The sequence below is a fragment of the Heterodontus francisci genome, unplaced genomic scaffold (assembly GCF_036365525.1).
Source record: "Heterodontus francisci isolate sHetFra1 unplaced genomic scaffold, sHetFra1.hap1 HAP1_SCAFFOLD_517, whole genome shotgun sequence".
Lineage (NCBI taxonomy): Eukaryota > Metazoa > Chordata > Chondrichthyes > Heterodontiformes > Heterodontidae > Heterodontus > Heterodontus francisci.
Genome location: NW_027141155.1, coordinates 1,007,161 through 1,030,042, shown reverse-complemented (window position 1 = coordinate 1,030,042; position 22,882 = coordinate 1,007,161).

Below are 22,882 nucleotides of genomic sequence, written 5' to 3'. Positions count from 1 at the left end.
CCACTCCCCTACACCACTCCCCTCATCCAACTCCCCTCCCCAAAACTCCTCACCCACTTCCCTCACCAACTCCCATACCCGACGCCCCTACTCCACTCCCCTCTCCCACTCCAGTCCCCAACTCCACACCCCCACTCCCCATCCTAACTCCCCTCCCCAACTCTCCTCCCTCACTCCCCTCACACACCCCTCCTCACCTCCCCTCCTGCACTCCCCTCCCATTCCCCTCCCCAACTCCCCTACCCCGCTCCCCTTCCCCCACTCCCCTACACCACCCCTCCCCCACTCCCGTCAACCACTCCGCATCCCTGCACCTCCTCACTGCCCTCCCCTACCACACTCCCATCCCCCACTACCCTCCCCCCTCCATTCCCCTGCCGCACACACCTCCCCATATCCCCTACCCCACTCCCCTACCCCACTCCCCGTTACCACACCCCTACACAACTCCCCTTCCCAACTCTCCTCCCCCACTCCTCTCACTAACTCCCATACCCCACTCCCCTACCCTGCTCCCCTACTCCGCTTCCCTCCCCCACACCTCTCCTCAACTCCCCTACCCCACTCCCCTTCCCCACTCCCCTAAACCGGTTCCCCACCCCAAATCCCCAACCACTCTCAACCACTCTTCCCCCCAACTCCGCTCCCATACTCCCCCCAACTGCACTCCCCCTCTCCTGTCCACCACTCCCCTCCCCCTCTCATCTCCGCAACTCCCCACAACCACTCTGCTCCCCCAATCGCTGCCTCAAATCCCCTCCCCCACTCTCCTACCCCACTCCCCTAAATCACTCCCCTCATCCAACTCCCCTCCCCAAAACTCCTCCCCCACTTCCCTCACCAAATCCCATACCCGACGCCCCTACTCCACTCCCCACAACCACTCCGCTCCTCCAATCCCTGCCTCAAATCCCCTCCCCCACTCCCCTGCCCCACTCCCCAACCCCATTACCTTCGCAAACTCCCCTCCTCAACACACCTCCCCCACTTCCCTCACAAAATCCCATACCCCACTCCCCACTACACTCCCCTCCCCCACTCCCCTTCCCCACTCCTCTTTACCACATCCCTCCTCAACTCCCCTCCCTCACTCCCCTCCCCCATGCCACTCCCCCACTCCACTCCCCCACTCCACTCCCCCACTCCACTCCCCCAACTCCCCTCCCCAACTCTCCTCCCCCACTCCCCTCACAAACTCCCATACCTCACTCCCCTCCACAACTCCCCATCTCCAACTCCCCTCCCCAACTCCATTCTGCAACACGCCTCCCCCACTCCCCTCCCCAACTCCCCTACCCCACTACACTCCCTCACTCCCATCCCGCACTCCACTCCCCAACCACCTCCCGATTCCCCTCCCCAACTCCCCAACCCCGCTCCCCATCCCCTACTCCCCTACCCCACCCCCTCACCCACTCCCCACCCCCACTCCCATCACCAACTCCCCTCCCCCACTCCCCACCCCCACTACCCTCCCTCACCCCCCTCCCGCATCCCACTCCCCAACGCTCCTCCCCATTCCCCTCCGCAACTCGCCTACCCCGCTCCCCTTCCCCGACCCCATCCCCTCACACACTCCCCTCCCCCACACCCCTCCTCAACTCCCCTCCACAGCTCCCCTCCCCTAATCCCATCCCCAACTCCCCTCCCTCACTCACCTACCCCGCTCCCCTCCACAGCTCCCCTCCACAGCTCCCCTCCACAACTCCCCTCCCCAACTCCCCGACCACCCTTCCCTCCCCAACACCCCTCCCGCACTACCCTCCCCATTCTCCTCCCCAACTCCCCTACCCCGCTCCCCTTCCCCCACTCCCCTGCACCACCCCTCCCCCACTCCCGTCGACAACTCCGCATCCCTGCACCTCCTCACTGCCCTCCCCTACCACACTCCCATCCCCCACTACCCTCCCCCCTCCATTCCCCTGCCGCACACCCCTCCACATATCCCCTACCCCACTCCCCTACCCCACTCCCCGTTACCACACCCCGACACTACTCCCCTTCCCAACTCTCCTCCCTCACTCCTCTCACTAACTCCCATACCCCACTCCCCTACCCTGCTCCCCTACTCCGCTTCCCTCCACCACACCTCTCCTCAACTCCCCTACCCCACTCCCCTTCCCCACTTCTCTCGCCAGCTCCCCACCCCAACTCTCCAACCACTCTTCCCCCCAACTCCGCTCCCATACTCCCCCCAACTGCACTCCCCCTCTCCTGTCCACCACTCCCCTCCCCCTCTCATCTCCGCAACTCCCCACAACCACTCCGCTCCTCCAATCCCTGCCTCAACTCCCCTCCCCCACTCCCCTGCCCCAACCCCTACCCAATTACCCTCCCCAACTCCCCTCCTCAACACTCCTCCCCCACTTCCCTCACCAAATCCCATACACCACATCCCTCCTCAACACCCCTCCCTCACTCCCCTCCCCCGCTCACCTCTCCAACACCCCTCCCTCACTCCCCTACCCCACTCCCCTCCCCCACTCCAGTCCCCAACTCCCCTCCCCCACTCACCTCCCCAACTCCCCTACTGCAATCCCCTCCCCCACTCCCCTCCTCAATCCAGTCCCCAACTCCCCTCCCCCACTCCCCTCCCCCACCCCATCCCCCACGCCCCTCCCCAACTCGCCTCCCCAACTCCCCTCCCCAACTCCATTCTGCAACACGCCTCTCCCACTCCCCTCCCCAACTCCCCTACCCCACTCCCCCACCCACTCCCCTCACCAACTCCCCTCCCCAACTCCCCTCCCCCACTACCCTCCCTCACTCCCATCCCGCACACCACTCCCCATCCACCTCCCGATTCCCCTCCCCAACTCCCCTACCCCGCTCCCCATCCCCTACTCCCCTACCCCACCCCTCACCCACTCCCCACCCCCATTCCCCTCCCCCACTCCACACCCACACTCCACTCCCCCACTCCACTCCCTAACTCCCCTCCCCAACACTCCGCCCTGACTCCCCTCACAAACTCCCATACCCCACTCCCCTCCCCAACTCCCTCCCCAACTCCCCTACCCAACACCCCTCCACAACACCCCTCCCCCACTCCCCTCCCCCACTCCCCTCCCCCACTCCCATCACCAACTCCCCTCCCCCACTCCCCTCCCTCACCCCCCCTCCCGCATCCCACTCCCCAACCCTCCTCCCCATTCCCCTCCGCAACTCCCCTACCCCGCTCCCCTTCCCCTACCCCACCACCTCACACACTCCCCTCCCCCACTCACGTCCACCACTCCGCATCCCTGCACCTCCTCACTGCCCTCCCCTACCACGCTCCCATCCCCCACTACCCACCCGCACTCCACTCGTCTACCACACTCCCCTCCACATAACCCCTACCCCACTCCCCTACCCCACTCCCCGTTACCACACCCCTACACTACTCCGCTTCCCAACTCTCCTCCGCCACTCCCCTCACAAACTCCCATACCACACTCCCCTGCACTGCTCCCCTAATCCGCTCCCCTCCCCCACACCCCTCCTCAACTCCCCTCCACAGCTCCCCTCCCCTAATCCCCTCCCCAACTACCCTCCCTCACTCACCTACCCCGCTCCCCTCCACAGCTCCCCTCCACAGCTCCCCTCCACAACTCCCCTCCCCAACTCCCCGACCACACTTCCCTCTCCAACTCCCCTCCCCCACGACCCTCCCCATTCCCCTCCCCAACTCCCCTACCCCGCTCCCCTCCCCCCACTCCCCTACACCACCCCTCCCCCACTCCCGTCGACCACTCCGCATCCCTGCACCTCCTCACTGCCCTCCCCTACCACACTCCCATCGCCCACTACCCTCCCCCCTCCATTCCCCTGCCGCACACCCCTCCACATATCCCCTACTCCACTCCCCTACCCCACTCCCCGTTACCACACCCCTACACAACTCCCCTTCCCAACTCTCCTCCCCCACTCCTCTCACTATCTCCCATACTCCACTCCCATACTCTGCTCCCCTACTCCGCTTCCCTCCCCCACACCTCTCCTCAACTCCCCTACCCCACTCCCCTTCCCCACTCCGCACTCCAACTCGCCAACCACACTTGCCCCCAACTCCGCTCCCATACTCCCCCCAACTGCACTTCCCCTCTCCTGTCCACCGCTCCGCTCCCCCTCTCATCTCCGCAACTCCCCACAATCACTCCGCTCCTCCAATCCCTGCCTCAACTCCCCTCCCCACTCCCCTGCCCCACTCCCCTACCCCATTACACTCCCCAACTCCCCTCCTCAACACTCCTCCCCCACTTCCCTCATCAAATCCCATACACCACATCCCTCCTCAACTCCCCTCCCTCACTCCCCTCCCCGCTCACCTCTCCAACACCCCTCCCTCACTCCCCTCCCCCACTCCCCTCCCCCACTCCAGTCCCCAACTCCCCTCCCCCACTCACCTCCCCAATTCCCCTCCTGCAATCCCCTCCCCCACTCCCCTCCTCAATCCAGTCCCCAACTCCCCTCCCCCACTCCCCTCCCCCACCCCATCCCCCACGCCCCTCCCCAAGTCCCCTCCCCAACTACATTCCCCGACTCCCCCCCACTGCCCTCCCCATTCCTCTACCCCACTCACCTCCCCCTCTCCTCTCCGCAACTCCCCTCAACCACTCCGCTCCCCTATCCCTGCCTTAGCTCCCCTCCCCCACTCTCCTACCCCACTTTCTACCCCAATCCCCTCCCCAACTCCCCTCCCCAACACTCCTCCCCTACTTCCCTCTCCAACTCCCATACCCCACTCCCCTCCTCCACTCCGCTCAGCCCACTCCAGTCCCCAACTCCCCTCCCCCACTCCAGTGAATCACTCCCCTCCCCCACTCCACTCCCCCACTCCACTCCCCCACTTCACTCCCCAACCCCCTCCCGATTCCCCTCCCCAACTCCCCTACCCCGCTCCCATCCCCTAATCCCCTACCCCACCCCCTCACCACTCCCCACCCCCACTCCCCTCCCCCACTCCACACCCCCACTCCACTCCCCCACTCCAATCGTTAACTCCCCTCCCCAACTCTCCACCCTGACTCCCCTCACTAACTCCCACACCCCACTCCCCTACCCAACTCCCTCCCCAACTCCCTCCCCAACTCCCCTCCACAACTCCCCTCCCCAACACCCCTCCCACACTCCCCTCCCCCACTCCCCTCCCCCACTCCCCGACATCACTCCCATCACCAACTCCCCTCCCCCACTCCCCTCCCCACTACCTTCCCCACCCCACTCCCGCATCCCACTCCCCAACCCTCCTCCCCATTCCCCTCCGCAACTCGCCTACCCCGCTCCCCTTCCCCTACCCCACCCCCTCACACACTCCCCTCCCCCACTCCCGTCCACCACTCCGCATCCCTGCACCTCCTCACTGCCCTCCCCTACCACGCTCCCATCCCCCCACTACCCCTCCCCCACTTCACTCGCCTACCGCACTCCCCTCCACATAACCCCTACCCCACTCCCCTACCCCACTCCCCGTTACCACACCCCTACACAACTCCGCTTCCCAACTCTCCTCCGCCACTCCCCTCACAAACTCCCATACCACTCTCCCCTACACTGCTCCCCTAATCCGCTCCCCTCCCCCACACCCCTCCTCAACTCCCCTCCTGCACTCCCCTCCCCTACTCCCCTCCCCAACTCCCCTCCCTCACTCACCTACCCCGCTCCCCTCCACAGCTCCCCTCCACAGCTCCCCTCCACAACTCCCCTCCCCAACTCCCCGACCACACTTCCCTCCCCCACTCCCCTCCCCCACTACCCTCCCCCATACCCCTCCCGCACTCCTCTCCCCAACCCCACTCCCACTCCCCTTACCAACTCCCCTCCCCAACTGCCCTCCCCCACAACCCTCCCTCACTCCCCTCCCGCACTCCCCTCCCCAACCCCCTCCCGATTCCCCTCCCCAACTCCCTCCCGATACCCCTCCACAACTCCCCTACCCCGCTCCCCATCCCCTACTCCCCTACCCCACCCCCTCACCCACTCCCCACCCCCACTCCCCTCCCCCACTCCACACCCCTACTCCACTCACCCACTCCACTCCCTAACTCCCCTCCCCAACTCCCCTTCCCCAATACCCTCCCTCACCTCCCTCCCGCATCCCACTCCCCAACCCCCCCTCCCCATTCCCCTCCGCAACTCCCCTACCCCGCTCCCCTTCCCCTACTCCCCTACCCCACCCCCTCACACATTCCCCTCCCCCACTCCCGTCCACCACTCCACATCCCTGCACCTCCTCACTGCCCTCCCCTACCACGCTCCCATCCGCAACTACCCTCCCCCACTTCACTCGCCTACCGCACTCCCCTCCACATAACCCCTATCCCACTCCCCTACCCCACTCCCCGTTACCACACCCCTACACAACTCCGCTTCCCAACTCTCCTCCGCCACTCCCCTCACAAACTCCCATACCACACTCCCCTACACTGCTCCCCTAATCCGCTCCCCTCCCCCACACCCCTCCTCAACTCCCCTCCTGCACTCCCCTCCCCTACTCCCCTCCCCAACTCCCCTCCCACACTCACCTACCCCGCTCCCCTCCACAGTTGCTCTCCACAGCTCCCCTCCACAACTCCCCTCCCCAAGTCCCCGACCACTCTTCCCTCCCCAACTCCCCTCCCCCACTACCCTCCCCCATACCCCTCCCGCACTCCACTACCCCACTCCACACCCCCACTCCATTCCCCCGCTCCACTCCCTAACTCCCATCCCCAACTTCCCTTCCCCAATACCCTCCCTCACCTCCCTCCCGCATCCCACTCCCCAACCCCCCTCCCCATTCCCCTCCACATCTCCCCTACCCCACTCCCCTCCCCCACTCCGCTCCCCCACACCCTGCCTCAACTCCCCTATCCCACTCCCTGCGCCAACTCCCATACCCCACTCCCCTACACTGAACCACACACCCACTCCCCTGCCCCACACCCCTCCACAACTCCCCTCCCGAACACCTCTCCCCCACTCCCCTCCCCAACTACCCTCTGTCGCTCCCCTACCCCACTCCCCTCCCCAACTCCCATTCCAACTTCCATTCCAACTCCCATTCCAACTCCCATCCCAACTCCCATTCCAACTCCCCTACCGCACTCCCCTCCCCCACTCCCCTCCCCAACTCCCCTCCCCCACTCCCCTCCCCCACTCCCGTCCACCACTCCCGTCCACCACTCCGCTTCCCTTCACCTGCTCTGCCCTCCGGTAACATGCTCCCATTCCCCACTACACTCCCCCACTCCCCTACCCCACTCCACTCCCTCAATCCCCTACCGCACTCCTCTAAAGCACTCCCCTCCACACCACCCCTACCTCACTTCCCTCCCCCACTCCCCATCACCACACCCCTACCCGACTCCCCTACCCCACTCCGCTCCCCCACTCCCCTACCCAACTCCCCTCCGTCGCTCCCCAACCTCACACCCCTCCCCAACTTCCATTCCAACTCCCATTCCAACTCCGCTACCGCACTCCCCTCCCCCACCCCCTGGCCCACTCCCCTCCCCCTCTCCTGTATACCACTCCGCTTCCCTTCAACTCCTCACTGCCCTCCCGTAACACGCTCCCACTCCTCACTACCCTTCATCACTCCCCTACCCCACTTCACTCCCCCACTCCCCTACCGCAGTCCCCTAACGCACTCCCATCCACACCACCCCTACCTCACCTCCCGACCCCACTCCCCATCACCACACCCCTACCCGACTCCCCTACCCCACTCCGCTCCCCCACTCCCCTACCCCACTCCCCAACACAACACCCCTACCCAACTCCCCTCCCCCACTCCCCTTCCCTCCACCTCCTCACTGACCTCCACTACCCAACTCTCCTACCCCAAATATGTCCCCAACTCCACTCCGCACTCCCCTTCCCTCACCTCCCCTCCCACACTCAACTCCCCTTTCTCCGCCCCCACTCACATACGCCACACCCCTATCCCACACCCTGTCCCCCACTCCCATCCCTCACTTCCCAACCCTACTCACTCACCCTACTCCTCTACCACACACCTCTACCCCATTCCCCTCCCCCTCTCCACTCCACCACTCCCCTGCCCAATACTCCACCCCCACTCCCCTTCCCAACTCCCCTACTCCACTCCCCAACATCACACCCCTACCCCACTCCCCTACTCTGCTCCCCTCCCCCACTCCACTACACCATTCACCGACACCACTCCCCTACCCCACTCCCCTACTCAGCTCCCCTCCTCCACTCCCTCCCCCACTCCCCTACCCCACTCCCTGTCCCCCACTCCTCTCCGCAACACCCCTCCCCAACTCCCCGCCCCAATTCTCCTCCCCAACTCCCATCCCCCACTCCCCTACTCCGCTCCCCTCCCTCACTCCCCTCCCCCACTCCCCTCCCCAACTGCCCTCCCTCACTCCGCTACCCCGCTCCCCTCCCCAACTCCCCTCCCCAACTCCCCTCCCACACTCCACGCCCCAACTCCAATGCCCCACTGCCCTCCCCCACTCCCCTCCCACACTCCCATCCACAACTCCCCTCCCCAACTCCCCTCCCCCACCCTCCTCCCACACTCCCTTCCCTCACTCACTTCCACAACTCGCCTCCGTGCTCCCCTCCCCCGATCCCCTCCCCCGCTCCCCTCCCGCACAAACCTGCGTCACAATGCTCCCCACTCCTCTCCCCCACTCCAATCGCCCATTCCACTCCCCCACTACCCTCCCCACACCCGTTCCACCACTCCGCTTCCCTGCACCTCCTCACTTCCCTCCCGTACCACACTCCCATCCACCACTACCCGCCCCCAGTCCCCTACCCCACTCCCCAACCCCACTCCCCAACCCCACTCCCCTACACCACTCCGCACCCCCACTCCAGCACACGACACCCCTACCCCTCTCCCCGCCCCCACTCCCACTCCCCTTCCCTCCACGTCTTCACTGCCTTCCACTACCCAACTCTCCTACCCCAAACACGTCCCCCACTCCACTCCCCCACTCACCTTCCCTCCACTCCCCTCCCCCACTCCACTCCCCTCTCCCCTTCCCCACTCAAATACGCCACTCCCCTCCCCCACTCCCTGTCCCCCACTCCCCTCTTTCACTCCCCCACCCACTCACTCACCCCACTCCTCTATCACACTCCTCTACCACACTCCTCTACCCCTCTCCTCTCCGCAACTCCCCTCCCCGACTCTCCACCACAACTCCCCTCACCAACTTCCATACCCCACTCCCCTACTCCGCTCCCCGCCCCCACTACGCTCCCCAACTCTCCTACCGCCTCCCCTTCCATCCACCTCCTCATTGCCCTCCACTCCCCAACTCTCCTGCCCAACACACCTCCGCCACTCCATTCCCCCACTCCACTCCACGCTACACGCCCCCACTCCCCTACCCAACTCCCTTTCCCCCACTCCCCTCCCTCACCTCTCCACCCCACTCACACATCACACAACCCTCCCCCACTCTACCCAACTCCCCTCCCCTAATCCTCTCCGCAACTCCCCTCCCCCACAACTCTCCCCCACACCCTGCCTCAACTCCCCTACCCCACTCCCTGCGCCAACTCCCATACCCCACTTCCCTACTCTGAACCCCTCCCCCACTCCCCTGCCCCAGCTCCCCTCCGTCGCTCCCCTACCCCACGCCCCTCCCCAACTCCCATTCCAACTCCCATTCCAACTCCCCTACCGCACTCCCCTCCCCCACTCCCCTCCCCTACTCCCCTCCCCCTCTCCCGTCCACCACTCCGCTTCCCTTCACCTCCTCACTCCCCTCCCGTACCACACTCCCATTCCCCACTACCCTCCCCCACTCCCCTACCCCACTCCACTCCCCCACCCCCTACCTCACTCCTCTAACGCACTCCCCTCCACACCACCCCACCTCACTTCCCGACCCACTCCCCATCACCACTCCCATACCCGACTCCCCTACCCCACTCCACTCCCCCACTCCCCTACCCCACTCCCCAACACGACACCCCTACCCCACTCCCCTTCCCCACTCCCCTTCCCCACTCCCCTTCCCTCCACTCGCCTCCCACACTCCACTCCGCTCTCCCCGCCCCCACTCAAATACGCCACTCCCCTATCCCACACCCTGTCCCCCACTCCCCTCCCTCATTCCCCAACCCTACTCACTCACCCTACTCCTCTACCACACACCTCTACCCCACTCCCCTCCCCCTCTCCACTCCGCCACTCCCCACCGCAACTCTCTTCCCCCACTCCCCACACCAACGCCCATACCCCACTCCCCGACTCCGCTCCCCTCCCCCACTTCCCTTCCCAACTCCCCTACCCCACTCCCCGACACCACACCCCTACCCCACTCGTCTACTCCGCACCCCTACCTCACTCCACGCCACCACACCCCTACCCCACTCCCCTACTCCGCTCCCCTCCCCCACTCCCCTCCCCCCACTCCCCTAAACCACTCCCCTGCCCAACACCCCTCCTCAACTCCCCTCCCTCACTCCTCTCCCCCACTCCCCTCCCCAACTCCCTTCCGCAACTCCCCTACCCCACTCCCCTCCCCAACTCACATTCCAACTCCCATTCCAACTCCCCTACCGCACTCCCCTCCCCCACTCCGCCTCCCCCTCTCCCGTCCACCACTCCGCTTCCCTTCACCTCCTCACTGCCCTCCCGTACCACGCTCCCATTCCCCACTACCCTCCCCCACTCTCTTACCCCACTCCACTCCCCCACACCCCTACCGCACTCCCCTAACGCACTCCCCTCCACCCCACCCTTACCTCACTTACCGACCCACTCCCCATCACCACACCCCTACCTGACTCCCCTACCCCACACCGCTCCCCCACTCCCCTACCCGACACCCCTACCTCACTCCCCTCCCCCACTCCCCTACCATACTCCCCAACACGACACCCCTACCCCACTCCCCTTCCCCACTCCCCTGCCCTCCACTCGCCTCCCACACTCCACTCCGCTCTCCCCGCCCCTACTCAAATACGCCACTCCCCTATCCCACACCCTGTCCCCCACTCCCCTCCCTCATTCCCCAACCCTACTCACTCACCCTACTCCTCTACCACACACCTCTACCCCACTCCCCTCCCCCTCCCCACTCCGCCACTCCCCTCCGCAACTCTCTTCCCCCACTCCCCTCACCAACGGCCATACCCCACTCCCCGACTCCGCTCCCCTCCCCACTTCCCTTCCCAACTCCCCTACCCCACTCCCCGACACCACACCCCTACCCCACTCGTCTACTCCGCACCCCTACCCCACTCCACGTCACCACACCCCTACCCCACTCCCCTACTCCGCTCCCCTCCTCCACTCCCCTGCCCTACTCCCCTAACCCACTCCCCTAGTCTGAACCCCTCCCCCACTCCCCTGCCCAACACCCCTCCTCAACTCCCCTCCCTCACTCCTCTCCCCCACTCCCCTCCCCAACTCACATTCCAACTCCCATTCGAACTCCCCTACCGCACTCCCCTCCCCCACTCCCCTCCCCCTCTCCCGTCCACCACTCCGCTTCCCTTCACCTCCTCACTGCCCTCCCGTACCACGCTCCCATTCCCCACTACCCTCCCCCACTCCCTTACCCCACTCCACGCCCCCACTCCACTACCGCACTCCCCTAACGCACTCCCCTCCACACCACCCTTACCTCACTTACCGACCCCACTCCCCATTACCACACCCCTACCTGACTCCCCTACCCCACACCGCTCCCCCACTCCCCTTCCCTCCACCTCCTCACTGCCCTCCTCTACCCAACTCTCTTACCCCAAATATGTCCCCAACTCCACTTCCCACTCCCCTTCCCTCCACTCCCCTCCCACACTCCACTCCACACTCCCCGCCCCCACTCAAATACGCCACTCCCCTATCCCACACACTGTCCCCCACTCCCCTCCCCCTCTCCACCCCGCCACTCCCTTCCCCAACTCTCCTCCCCTACTCCCCTCACCAACGCCCATACCCCACTCCCCGACTCCGCTCCCCTCCCCCACTCCCCTTCCCAACTCCCCTACGACACTCCCCGAAATCACACCCCTACCACACACGCCTACTCCGCATCCCGACCCCACTCCCCGCCACCACACCCCTACCCCACTCCTCTACTCCGCTCCCCTCCCCCACTTCCCTCCCCCCACTCCCCTACCCAACTCCCTGTCCCCCACTCCCCTCCTTCACTCACCTACCCAACTCATACACCCTACTCCAATACCCCACTCCTCTACCCCACTCCCTTCCCCCTCTCCTCTCCGCAACTCCCCTCCCCAACTCCCCTCCCCAACTCTCCTCCCTAACTCTCCTCCCCCACTCCCCTCACCAACTCCCATACCCCACTCCCCTACTCCGCTCCCCTCCATCACTCCCCTCCCCCACTCCCCTCCCTCACCTCTCTACCCCACTCACACATCCCACACCCCTCCCCCACTCTACCCCACTCCCCTCCCCTACTCCTCTCCGCAACTCCCCTCACCCTCTCCTCTCCCCCACACCCTGCCTCAACTCCCCTACCCCACTCCCTGCGCCAACTCCCATACCCCACTCCCCTACTCTGAACCCCTCCCGGATCCCCTGCCCCAAACCCCTCCTCAACTCCCCTCCCTCACTCCTCTCCCCCACTCCCCTCCCCAGCTCCCCTCCGTCGCTCCCCTACCCCAACCCCCTCCCCAACTCCCATTCCAACTCCCATTCCAACTCCCCTACCGCACTCCCCTCCCCCACTCCCCTCCCCCACTCCCCTCCCCCACTCCCCTTCCCCTCTCCCGTCCACCACTCCACTTCCCTTCACCTCCTCACTCCCCTCCCGTACCACGCTCGCATTCCCCACTACCCTCGCCCACTTCCCCAGCCCCACTCCACTCCCCCACCCCCCTACCGCACTCCCCTAACGCACTCCCCTCCACCCCACCCTTACCTCACTTCCCGACCCCACTCTCCATCAGCACACCACTACCCGACTCCCCTACCCCACACCGCGCCCCCACCCCCCTACCCGACACCCCTACCCCACTCCCCTCCCCCACTCCCCTTCCCTCCACCTCCTCACTGCCCTCCACTACCCAACTCTCTTACCCCAAATATGTCCCCAACTCCACTTCCCACTCCCCTTCCCTCCACTCCGCTCGCACACTCCACTCCACTCTCCCCGCCCACACTCAAATACGCCACTCCCCTATCCCACACCCTGTCCCCCACTCCCCTCCCTCACTCCCCAACACTACTCACTCACCCTACTCCTCTACCACACACCTCTACACCACTCCCCTCCCCCTCTCCACCCCGCCACTCCCTTCCCCATCTCTCCTCCCCTACTCCCCTCACCAACGCCCATACCCCACTCCCCTACTCCGCTCCCCTCCCCCACTCCCCTTCCCAACTCCCCTACGACACTCCCCGACACCACTCCTCTACCCCACTCGCCTACTCTGCACCCCTGCCCCACTCCCCGCCACCACTCCCCTACGCCACCCCCTACCCCACTCCACTCACCCACTCCACTACCCCACTCCCCGACACCACACCGCTACCCCACTCCCCTACTCCGCTCCCCTCCCCCACTTCCGTCCCCCCACTCCCCTACCGCACTCCCTGTCCCCCACACCCCTCCTTCACTCACTTACCCAACTCATACACTCTACTCCAATACCCCACTCCTCTACACCACTCCCTTCCCCCTCTCCTCTCCGCAACTCCCCTCCCCAACTCCCCTCCCCAACTCTCCTCCCCAACTCTCCTCCCCCACTCCCCTCACCAACTCCCATACCCCACTCCGCTCCCCCACTCCCCTCCCTCACCTCTCTACCCCACTCACACATCCCACACCCCTCCCCCACTCTACCCCACTCCCCTCCCCTACTCCTCTCCGCAACTCCCCTCCCCCACTCCTCTCCCCCACACCCTGCCTCAACTCCCCTACCCCACTCCCTGCGCCAACTCCCATACCCCACTCCCCTACTCTGAACCCCTCCCCGATCCCCTGCCCCATACCCCTCCTCAACTCCCCTCCTTCACTCCTCTCCCCCACTCCCCTCCCCAGATCCCCTCCATCGCACCCCTACCCCACCCCTCTCCCCAACTCCCATTCCAACTCCCATTCCAACTCCCCTACCGCACTCTCCTCCCCCACTCCCGTCCCCCACTCCCCTTCCCCTCTCCCGTCCACCACTCCGCTTCCCTTCACCTCCTCACTCTCCTCCCATACCACGCACCCATTCCCCACTACCCTCCCCCACTTCCCCAACCCCACTCCACTCCCCCACCCCCCACCGCACTCCCCTAACGCACTCCCCTCCACACGACCCCTACCTCACTTCCAGACCCCACTCCCCATCGCCACACCCCTACCCGACTCCCCTACCTCACTCCGCTCCACCCAATCCCCTTCCCTCCACTCGCCTGCCACACTCCACTCCCGTCTCCCCGCCCCCACTCAAATACACCACTCCCCTATCCCACACCCTGTCCCCCACTCCCCTCCCTCACTCCCCAACCCTACTCACTCACCCTACTCCTCTACCACACACCTCTACCCCACTCCCCTCCCCCTCTCCACTCCGCCACTCCCCTCCCCAACTCTCCTCCCCCACTCACCTTACCAACGCCCATACCCCACTCCCCTATTCCGCTCCCCTCCCACACTTCCCTTCCCAACTCCCCTACCCCACTCCCCGACATCGCACCCCTACCCCACTCGTCTACTCCACACCCCTACCCCACTCCCCGCCACCACACCCCTACCCCACTCCCCTACCCCTCACTACGCCCCCATTCCACTACCCCACTCCCCGACACCACACCCCTACCCCACTCCCATACTCCGCTCCCCTCCCCCACTCCCCTCCCCCCACTCCCCAACTCCACTCCCTGTCCCCCATTCCCCTCCTTCACTCACCTACCCCACTCACACACCCTACACCAATTCCCCACTCCTCTACTCCACTCCCGTCCCCCTCTCCTCTCTGCAACTCCCCTCCCCAACTCCCCTCCCCAACTCTCCTCCCCAACTCTCCTCCCCCACTCCCCTTAACTACTCCCATACCCCACTCCCCTACTCCGCTCCCCTCCCTCACTCCCCTCCGCCACTCCCCTCCCCAACTGCCCTCCCTCGCTCCGCTACCCCGCCCCCTTCCCCAACTCCCCTCCCCAACTCCCCTCCCCAACTCCCCTTCCCCACTCCACTCCCCAACTCCCCTGCCCCACTCCCCTCCCCCACTCCCCTACCACACTCCCCTCCCCAACACCCCTCCCCAACTCCCCTCCCCACCCTCTTCTCACACTCACCTCCCTCACTCACTTCCACAACTCGCCTCCGTGCTCCCCTCCCCCGCTCCCCTCCCCCGCTCCCCTCCCGCACTAACCTTCCCCACAACGCTCCCCACTCCTCTGCCCCACTCCTCTGACCCACTCCAATGGCCCACTCCTCTCCCCCACTCCCCTCCTCAGGTCCCCTCCCCAACTCCCCTACCCCTCTCCCCTCCCCAACACCCATTCCAACTCCCATTCCAACTCCCCTACCGCACTCCCCTCCCCCACTCCAGTCCCCCACTCCCCTCCCCCTCTCCCGTCCACCACTCCGCTTCCCTTCACCTCCTCACTGCCCCCCCGTACCACGCTCCCATTCCCCACTACCCTCCCCCACTCCCCTACCGCACTCCCCTAACGCACTCCCCTCCACACCACCCCTACCTCACTTCCCGACCCCACTCCCCATCACCACACCCCTACCCGACTCCCCAACCCCACTACCCTCGCCCACTCCCCTTCCCTCCACTCCTCACTGCCCTCCACTACCCAACTCTCTGACCCCAAATATTTCCCCAACTCCACTCCCCACTGTCCTTCCCTCCACTCCCCTACCCTCCCCGCCACTCCCTTCCCCAATTCTCCTCCCCTACTCCCCTCACAAACGCCCATACCCCACTCCCCTACTCCGCTCCCCTACCCCACTCCCCTTCCCAACTCCCCTACGACACTCCCCGACACCAGACCCCGACCCCACTCGCCTACTCCGCACCCATAACCCACTCCTCGCCACCACACCCCTACCCCACTCCCCTACCCCACTCCACTCCCCCACGCCACTACCCCGCTCACCGACACCACTCCCCTACCCCACTCCCCTACTCCGCTCCCCTCCCCCACTTCCCTCCCCCCACTCCCCTACCCCACTCCCTGTCCCCCACTCCCCTCCTTCACTCACCTACCCCACTCATACACCCTACTCCAATACCCCACTCCTCTACCCCACTCCCTTCCCCCTCTCCTCACTGCTACTCCCCTCCCCATCTCCCCTCCCCAACTCTGCTCCCCAACTCTCCTCCCCCACTCCCCTCACGAACTCCCATACCCCACTTCCCTACTCCGCTCCTCTCCCTCACTCCCCTCCCCCACTCCCCTACACAACTGCCCTCCCTCACTCGGCTACCCCGCTCCCCTCCCCAACTCCCTCCCCAACTCCCCTACCCCTCTCCCCTCCCCAACTCCCATTCCAACTCCCATTCCAACTCCCCTACCGCACTCCCCTCCCCCACTCCCATCCCCCACTCCCCTCCCCCTCTCCCGTCCACCACTCCGCTTCCCTTCACCTCCTCACTGCCCCCCGTACCACGCTCCCATTCCCCACTCCCCTCCCCCACTCCCCTACCGCACTCCCCTAACGCACTCCCCTCCACACCACCCCTACCTCACTTCCCGGCCCCACTCCCCATCACCACACCCCTACCCGACTCCCCAACCCCACTACCCTCGCCCACTCCCCTTCCCTCCACTCCTCACTGCCCTCCACTACCCAACTCTCTGACCCCAAATATTTCCCCAACTCCACTCCCCACTGTCCTTCCCTCCACTCCCCTACCCTCCCCGCCACTCCCTTCCCCAATTCTCCTCCCCTACTCCCCTCACAAACGCCCATACCCCACTCCCCTACTCCGCTCCCCTACCCCACTCCCCTTCCCAACTCCCCTACGACACTCCCCGACACCACACCCCGACCCCACTCGCCTACTCCGCACCCATAACCCACTCCTCGCCACCACACCCCTACCCCACTCCCCTACCTCACTCCACTCCCCCACGCCACTACCCCGCTCACCGACACCACTCCCCTACCCCACTCCCCTACTCCGCTCCCCTCCCCCACTTCCCTCCCCCCACTCCCCTACCCCACTCCCTGTCCCCCACTCCCCTCCTTCACTCACCTACCCCACTCATACACCCTACTCCAATACCCCACTCCTCTACCCCACTCCCTTCCCCCTCTCCTCACTGCTACTCCCCTCCCCATCTCCCCTCCCCAACTCTGCTCCCCAACTCTCCTCCCCCACTCCCCTCACGAACTCCCATACCCCACTTCCCTACTCCGCTCCTCTCCCTCACTCCCCTCCCCCACTCCCCTACACAACTGCCCTCCCTCACTCGGCTACCCCGCTCCCCTCCCCAACTCCCTCCCCAACTCCCCTACCCCTCTCCCCTCCCCAACTCCCATTCCAACTCCCATTCCAACTCCCCTACCGCACTCCCCTCCCCCACTCCCATCCCCCACTCCCCTCCCCCTCTCCCGTCCACCACTCCGCTTCCCTTCACCTCCTCACTGCCCCCCGTACCACGCTCCCATTCCCCACTACCCTCCCCCACTCCCCTACCGCACTCCCCTAACGCACTCCCCTCCACACCACCCCTACCTCACTTCCCGGCCCCACTCCCCATCACCACACCCCTACCCGACTCCCCAACCCCACTACCCTCGCCCACTCCCCTTCCCTCCACTCCTCACTGCCCTCCACTACCCAACTCTCTGACCCCAAATATTTCCCCAACTCCACTCCCCACTGTCCTTCCCTCCACTCCCCTACCCTCCCCGCCACTCCCTTCCCCAATTCTCCTCCCCTACTCCCCTCACAAACGCCCATACCCCACTCCCCTACTCCGCTCCCCTACCCCACTCCCCTTCCCAACTCCCCTACGACACTCCCCGACACCACACCCCGACCCCACTCGCCTACTCCGCACCCATAACCCACTCCTCGCCACCACACCCCTACCCCACTCCCCTACCCCACTCCACTCCCCCACGCCACTACCCCGCTCACCGACACCACTCCCCTACCCCACTCCCCTACTCCGCTCCCCTCCCCCACTTCCCTCCCCCCACTCCCCTACCCCACTCCCTGTCCCCCACTCCCCTCCTTCACTCACCTACCCCACTCATACACCCTACTCCAATACCCCACTCCTCTACCCCACTCCCTTCCCCCTCTCCTCACTGCTACTCCCCTCCCCATCTCCCCTCCCCAACTCTGCTCCCCAACTCTCCTCCCCCACTCCCCTCACGAACTCCCATACCCCACTTCCCTACTCCGCTCCTCTCCCTCACTCCCCTCCCCCACTCCCCTACACAACTGCCCTCCCTCACTCGGCTACCCCGCTCCCCTCCCCAACTCCCTCCCCAACTCCCCTACCCCTCTCCCCTCCCCAACTCCCATTCCAACTCCCATTCCAACTCCCCTACCGCACTCCCCTCCCCCACTCCCATCCCCCACTCCCCTCCCCCTCTCCCGTCCACCACTCCGCTTCCCTTCACCTCCTCACTGCCCCCGTACCACGCTCCCATTCCCCACTACCCTCCCCCACTCCCCTACCGCACTCCCCTAACGCACTCCCCTCCACACCACCCCTACCTCACTTCCCGGCCCCACTCCCCATCACCACACCCCTACCCGACTCCCCAACCCCACTCCCCTCGCCCACTCCCCTTCCCTCCACTCCTCACTGCCCTCCACTACCCAACTCTCTGACCCCAAATATTTCCCCAACTCCACTCCCCACTGTCCTTCCCTCCACTCCCCTACCCTCCCCGCCACTCCCTTCCCCAATTCTCCTCCCCTACACCCCTCACCAACGCCCATACCCCACTCCCCTACTCCGCTCCCCTACCCCACTCCCCTTCCCAACTCCCCTACGACACTCCCCGACACCACACCCCGACCCCACTCGCCTACTCCGCACCCATAACCCACTCCTCGCCACCACACCCCTACCCCACTCCCCTACCCCACTCCACTCCCCTACGCCACTACCCCGCTCCCCGACACCACTCCCCTACCCCACTCCCCTACTCCGCTCCCCTCCCCCAGTTCCCTCCCCCCACTCCCCTACCCCACTCCCTGTCCCCCACTCCCCTCCTTCACTCACCTACCCCACTCATACACCCTACTCCAATACCCCACTCCTCTACCCCACTCCCTTCCCCCTCTCCTCACCGCTACTCCCCTCCCCATCTCCCCTCCCCAACTCTGCTCCCCAACTCTCCTCCCCCACTCCCCTCACGAACTCCCATACCCCACTTCCCTACTCCGCTCCTCTCCCTCACTCCCCTCCCCCACTCCCCTACACAACTGCCCTCCCTCACTCGGCTACCCCGCTCCCCTCCCCAACTCCCTCCCCAACTCCCCTCCCCAACTCCCCTCCCCAACTCCACTCCCCAACTCCCCTGCCCCACTCCCCTCCCCCACTCCCCACCCACACTCCCCTCCCCAACTCCCCTCCCCAACTACCCTCCCCCACCTTCCTCCCACACTCCCCTCCCTCACTCACTTCCACAACTCCCCTCCGTGCTCCCCTCCCCCGCACTCCTGCCCCGCTCCCCTCCCGCACTAACCTCCCCCACACCGATCCTCACTCCTCTGCCCCACTCCTCTGCCCCACTCACTTCCCCACTCCACTCCCCCACTACCCTCCCCCACACCCGTTCCACCACTCCGCTTCCCTGCACCTCCTCACTTCCCTCCACTACCCAACTCTCCTACCCCAAACACGTCCCCCACTACAATTCCCCCACTCCCCTTCCCTCCACTCCCCTCCCCCACTCCACTCCTCTATCCCCGCCCCCACTCAAATACGCCACTCCCCTACCCCACCCCCTGTCCCCCACTCACTCACCCCACTCCTCTACCACACACCACTACCGCACTCCCCTACCCCACTCCCCTCCCCCACTCCCCTCCCACACTCCCCTGCCCAACTCCCCTCCCCAACTCCCCTCCCCCACCCTCCTCCCACACTCCACTCCCTCACTCACTTCCACAACTCCTGTGCCCCACTCCTCTGCCTCACTCCCCTCACCCACTCCACTCCCCCAATACCCTCCCCCACACCCGTTTCACCACTCCGCTTCCCTGCACCTCCTCACTGCCCTCGCGTACCACACTCCCTTTCACCACTACCCGCCCCCACTCCCCTACCCCACTCCCCTAACCCACTCCGCTCCCCCACTCCGCAACACGACACCCCTACCCCACTCCCCTCCCCACTCCCCTTCCCTCCACCTCCTCACTGCCCTCCACGACACAACTGTCCTACCCCAAACACGTCCCCCACTCCACTCCCCCACTCCCCTTCCGTCCACTCCCCTCCCCCACTCCACTCCCCTCTCCTCGCCCCCACTCAAATACACCACTCCCCTACCCCACTCCCTGTCCCCCCTCCCCTCCCTCAATCCCCAACCGCACTCACTCACGTCACTCCTCTACCACACACCACTACCCCACTCCCCTACCCCACTCCGCTCCCCCAAACCACTACCCCACTCCCCGACACCACTCCCCTACCCCACTCCCCTACTCCGCTCCCCTCCCGCACTCCCCTCCCCCCACTCCCGTACCCCACTCCCTGTCCCCCACTCCCCTCCTTCACTCACCTACCCCACTCACACAGCCTACTCCTGTACCCCACCTTTCGATCCCACTCCCCTTCCCCTCTCCTCTCCGCAACTCCCCTCCCCAAATTCTCCTCCCCAACTCTCCTCCCCAACTCTCCTCCCCACTCCCGTCACCAACTCCCATACCCCACTCCACTACTCCGCTCCCCTCCCTCAATCCCCTCCCCCACTCCACTCCCCAACTGCCCTCCCTCACTCCGCAACCCCGCGCCCCTCCAAAACTCCCCTCCCCCACACCCCTCCCACAATCCCCTCCCCAACTGCCCACCCCATCTCCCCACCCCCTCTCTCCTCCCACACTTCCCTCCCTCAATCACTTACACAACTCCACTCCCCGCTCCCCTCTGCCGCACCCCTCCCACACTAACCTCCCCCACAACGCTCCCCACTCCTCTGCCCCACTCTTCTGCCCCACTCCTCTGCCCCACTCCCCTCGACCACTCCGCTCCTCCACTCCCTTACCCCACTCCCCTCCACCACACCCCTACCCCACTCCCCTACCCCACTCCCTGTCACCCACTCCCCTCCCTCATTCCCCTACCCCACTGACCACCCTACCCCTATACCCCACTCCTCTACCCCACTCCGCTCCCCCTCTCCTCTCCGCAACGCCCCTCCCCAACTCTCCTCCCCCACTCCCCTCACCAACTCCCATACCCCACTCCCATAATCCGCTCTCCTACCTCACTCCCCTCCCCACTCCCCTCCCTCACTCCCCTACCCCGCTCCCCTCCCCAGATCCCCTCCACAACTCCCCTCCCCCACTCCACTTCCCAACTCCCCTGCTGCACTCCCCTGCCACACTCCCTTCCCCCACTCCCCTCCCTCACTCACCTCCACAACTCCCCTCTCCCGCTCCCCTCCCACACTAACCTCCACAACTCCTCTGCCCCACTCCTCTGCTCCACTCCTCTGCCGCACTCCCCTCCCCCACTCCTCTCACCCACTCCGCTTCCCTGCACCTCCTCACTGCATCCCGTACAACACCCAGCCCCTACTACCCTCCCCCACTACCATCCCCCACTCCCCTACCCCACTCCACTCCCCCACTCCCCTACCGCACTCTCCTCCACTACTCCCCTACCCCTCTCCCATACACCACTCCCCTACCCCACTCCGCTCCCCCACTCCCCTACCCCACTCCCCGATACCGCACCCCTACCCCATTCCCCTCCCCTCCACCTCCTCACTGCACTCCACCACCCAACTCTCCTGCCCCACACACTTCACCCACTCCACTCCCCACTCCCCTTCCCTCCGCTCGCCTCCACCACTCCACTCCCCTCTCTCCGCCCCCACTCACTTACGCCACTCCCCCACCCCACTCCATGTCCCCCACTCCCCTCCCTCACTCCCCTAACCCTCTCACACACCCCACTCCCCTCCCCCACTCCTCTACCCAACTCCCCTCCCCCTCTCCTCACCGCAACTTCCCTCCACCACTCCACTCCCCCACTCCCTGCATGAACACCCCTCCCCCACTCCCGTACCAACCTCCCCTTGCCCCTCCCATCCCCAACTCCCCTCCCCAACACCCGTACGGCACTCCCCTCCCTACTCCCCTCCTCCACTCCAGTCCCCTACTCCCCTCACCCTCCCTTCCCCCACTTCCCTCCCCAACTCCTCTCCCCAACACCCCTCCATAACTCTCCTCCCCCACTCCTCACACAAACTCCCATACCCAAATCCCCTCCCCCACTCCACTCACCTCTCCCCGCCACCACACCCCTACCCCACTCCCCTACCCCTCACTACGCCCCCATTCCACTACCCCACTCCCCGACACCACACCCCTACCCCACTCCCATACTCCGCTCCCCTCCCCCACTCCCCTCCCCCCACTCCCCAACTCCACTCCCTGTCCCCCATTCCCCTCCTTCACTCACCTACCCCACTCACACACCCTACACCCAATTCCCCACTCCTCTACTCCACTCCCGTCCCCCTCTCCTCTCTGCAACTCCCCTCCCCAACTCCCCTCCCCAACTCTCCTCCCCAACTCTCCTCCCCCACTCCCCTTAACTACTCCCATACCCCACTCCCCTACTCCGCTCCCCTCCCTCACTCCCCTCCGCCACTCCCCTCCCCAACTGCCCTCCCTCGCTCCGCTACCCCGCCCCCTTCCCCAACTCCCCTCCCCAACTCCCCTCCCCAACTCCCCTTCCCCACTCCACTCCCCAACTCCCTGCCCACTCCCCTCCCCCACTCCCCTACCACGCTCCCCTCCCCAACAC